General features: G+C 34.0%; 1 long non-coding RNA gene across 1 annotated transcript; it reads left to right on the top strand.

Moving 5' to 3' along the window:
- The first annotated feature begins 1,050 nt into the window (after window positions 1–1,050).
- Window positions 1,051–2,420, top strand: LOC150030506 (uncharacterized). The gene is made up of 3 exons (XR_016526722.1): window positions 1,051–1,465; window positions 2,087–2,212; window positions 2,345–2,420. It is a non-coding gene; the product is annotated as an uncharacterized LOC150030506 (long non-coding RNA).
- The last annotated feature ends 1,503 nt before the right edge of the window (window positions 2,421–3,923 follow it).

Here is a 3,923-nt window from a genome sequence, read left to right as displayed (position 1 = left end):
ATGCTCAGTTCTCCGGTGGATGTCATCTTTGGAAATGATTTCACTGGCATTAGAGAACTTGTATCATTTTTTCCATCTGATCCAGTTGATTTACTGTTTCTACTTGGACAGGAAAGCTCCAATGACTCAGATCTTTCTTCTTGTTAGTCTGCTGTTTTGTTGTTACTATATGTAAGTTCATTACATGATGATAGGTAACACACTTTTGTTTCTTCTTTCTTGTATCCTCTTTTTGGTATATATCTGTTGTCTATGTACTCACCACATGAATACCTCTTTGCCAGACTTGTTGATGAGAAGATGGTTTAGCATGTTCCAGTATATTCTTGTCAACAAAAGTGGCTTACTATGTGGATACCATGACCCATTTATGGTCACACAAATGGTGAATATATATGGGTTTTGTAGGTCTGTTGCTGATGCTAGTTGCCACACTTCCTACAGTTCAGAAGTCGAAAGAATATTGTTCTAATTGGTGATTGAAAGTGAGTGGGATATGCATTCTTCAAGGATTCATAGACCATCATTAGTATGGTTGTTTAAGCAAGAGAAAATCAGAAATCCATTATGTTATCAGGTTTTGAAAATATGCCAAATCCATTATGAACTTTTCCTGTTTTACTTAAACGCTCCTGTTTTTTTTTTTTTTTTTTTTGTGTGCAAGACTCTGTTATCTATATTCCCCTTCTTTCGATTGTTTTCAAATTAGGAGTAAGAATATGAAGACCCGAGTGATTGGTTGCCCAAAAACTATTGATGGTGATCTCAAATCCAAAGAGGTCCCCACAAGTTTTGGATTTGATTCTGCTTGCAAGGTACTCATTTCTCTTTGTAACTGCTTTAGAATTCATATTTCGTTTGGACTCAACTTTGGTGACTGTTGCAAAGTTGAAGTAGTTTCTTCAAGAATTCAAGGAAAAAATGGAATGTCGCATTCATGAGATGAGACTCTTAATAGGCCCTGCTCATGTTTATGCAGATATATTTAGAAATGATTGGTAATGTGAATGGTTGATGCTCGATCTACAGGAAAATATTACCACTGTAAGCATTTTGTTTAATGAAATTGAAACTAAAAATAGTTTTGATGTGCTGACATTTTCATAATAACTGAATTATTGACATTATCAGTATTTCAAGTTCAGATATGTCCACTTTTTTAAAAATATTTATTTATAAATAAATAAATAATATTAATAATAAAGCCCATCTTGTTGCTTCATCTGTAAAAAACAGAGCACTTCTCTCTGCTCAATTTTATTAACCTTCTCTGAGATTGTACAATCATTGTTGTGATGTTGTGATGTTGATACCTTTTTCTTTCTCACTCAAGTTTCAAGTTTATTATCATATGGCAAGTGTACATATATCCACAGTTGGACGGCTTATGGGTCGTGCCGCTTCTCACATCACACTGGAGTGTGCTTTGCAAACTCATCCAAATATTACTATTATTGGAGAAAAGGTAGTTGCTTTATTTAAACTACTTAAGATAGAAATCTTTGTCAAGGAGGACATTTATCTCCACGTGCTTTACCAGATAGAAATCTTTGTCAAGAAGGGCATTTACCTCCACATGCTTTACCCTAGGGTTGTTTATTCTCTTTGAGAACTAGACTTTGTCTCATTAATAACTAATAATCTCTGCAACAGATACTCTCATGTAACCATGAAAATTGAAAAATGTTGAGTCAGTTAATATATCCTGTTTTAGAATTTCATGTTCTTGCATTTTTACATGGAATGGTAAATATCCAACAAAACTTAAGGGTAAACATGAAAAATTTGTGATAAACAAAGGATTCATGGAATTAGGTTGAAACTTTTAATATGGTGCAATGGAACTAAGTATTGACATCCCATATCATATTCAATTGCCTAAGTGATATCGGATGCCTTTTTTGTCAGCTTTGAAAACTTTGTTCTCGACCACCTTGTTGTAGTTGACTCATGGAGATTTAATAGTTTTGAATGTATGCAGGCGAAAAAATTTCCAGACAAAAAAATAATGTGTGTTGAGTGTTGACTCATTTATTAATATAGTTTTAGTTTATAGGGTACATCGAATTTACAATGTGTTTTGCAGGTTGCGGCTAAGCTTACCAAAACGTTACAGACTACATTGTCCATGTAATTAGTAAATGTTCTGAACTTGGTTATTAATTATGGTGTTGTACTTGTTCCCGAGGGTCTGATTGACTTCATTCTGGAGGTATTTCTCTTGTTATTGTAACTAATTGTGCTTATGTCTTTTGGGTGTATGCCCACTATCCACTAAACCCAAGATTCTCGGGATCAATATGTCATTCTTGAGCTGATATCATTTATAACCCGCTTTCTATAGGTGCAGCAGCTTATTTCGGAACTTAATGAAATTCTTGCCCATGATATTATAGATGAGGATAAATTATGGAAAAAGAGAATATTATAGATGATGAATAGGTAATGGACAAAAGAAAAAGGGTTTTACTAAATGAAGCACCTTTATGAATTTTTTTTTCAATAGCAATCCAAGAACAATTGTTGCTTAAAGAGATCGCACACGGAAATGTCCCGGTGAAAATTGTTTTTCTTTTGTTTTCATACAGGTCTTTCCATGTAACAGAGTTGTGAAAATAGAAGGCAAAGAAGGTGCATATAATGGGTGGCCAATTCAAGTGGCAGTCACATTTCTTTCGGTACTTATTCTATTCGTTGCTTAACTTTGCTGTTATTACTATTAACGCTCTTGTTTAATAATTTCGTGATAAACACATTATTTAGCACTACCTTGGTAGTATGCAAGTCAGTTGATATCTAAAAACGCATGTTGGTAAATGCATAAAGATCTTTTAAATTCATATTTGAGTAATTAGGGAAAACCAAGTATCTAGACTAAACATGCTTACCCACGAACTTTGATTCAACTTATTGCTATGCTTTGGGTTACACTGTTGGAGCTCTCATCCATTCTTGAACTCTTGCAAATGAATTGATAGTTGATCAATATGTTGAGTCATTTTCCCCAATGAACGTTGGATTTCTTTTATTGTTTTCTTTATTTCCCCCAATGCTACAGGATCTAAGTAATTTTGTTGGATTCTTTAATATGTTTTAATCTCATGATGGGTATAGGACTCATCCATTGATTCTCTTGAATCAACCAATCATGATCGTGTTTCATGACCAAAAGAGTAATTTTGAGTCTTGAACATTTTTCTTTGGGCTGTAAAAATCCATTCTTGATGATTCTTTAATTCATCTAGTTCCCAATCTTTATGTTGATATCTTGAAAAATGGGTTTGATTGGATCTTTGGACCTTTTTCGATATTGTTGCCTTCTTATCCCACCCCAAATTGCCTTAGAAATATCATTGGAGTCACTAGAATCACTAGAATTAAATTTCTAATGTAGATAATGATAGGTGCTTTGAGAAAATCGAGCATGGGCAAAATTAGTATGCTGGAATTCTTCTTTTGAATCACTTGAGTCAGAATTCCAGCATTGTTTTTTGAAGTAAATTTGATTTTCTTGCCTATACCAACTGCTGATTTTTTTCTTGGACATCTTCTGTGATCGATAATAGTCCATTCTTGCAAAATCATGATAAATCTTCGATTTCTTCTTTCTTTCTTGGAATTTCAAGGGTTCCCCCTAATTAGATGTTAGTTATTCGACAATGAAGACAACTCACAAAACTCCCTCTTGTGATCGACGTCACCAAGAGTTTCTTGGAGTTCCACTGGCGACAGTTAATGTTGGCCCAGACGGATGCTCTGGTACCAAATTGATGTAGCCTAAAGGAGATAAAAAGGAGAATTCTCTCTAAGAATCAAGATTATGAATATTTTATTAGAATGAATATAGTGTTTGATACAAGAGGGTAAGGTCCCTATTTGATGAAACAAAGAGAAGAGAAGAACACAACGTTTTACGTGGAAAA

This window comes from Benincasa hispida, unplaced genomic scaffold (assembly GCF_027475165.1).
Source record: "Benincasa hispida cultivar pf3 unplaced genomic scaffold, pf3_genome.v1.1 HicScf1848, whole genome shotgun sequence".
In the NCBI taxonomy this organism is placed as follows: Eukaryota; Viridiplantae; Streptophyta; class Magnoliopsida; order Cucurbitales; family Cucurbitaceae; genus Benincasa; species Benincasa hispida.
Note: the sequence above shows the minus strand (reverse complement) of the source record. Positions and strands in the feature narration are given on the sequence as shown.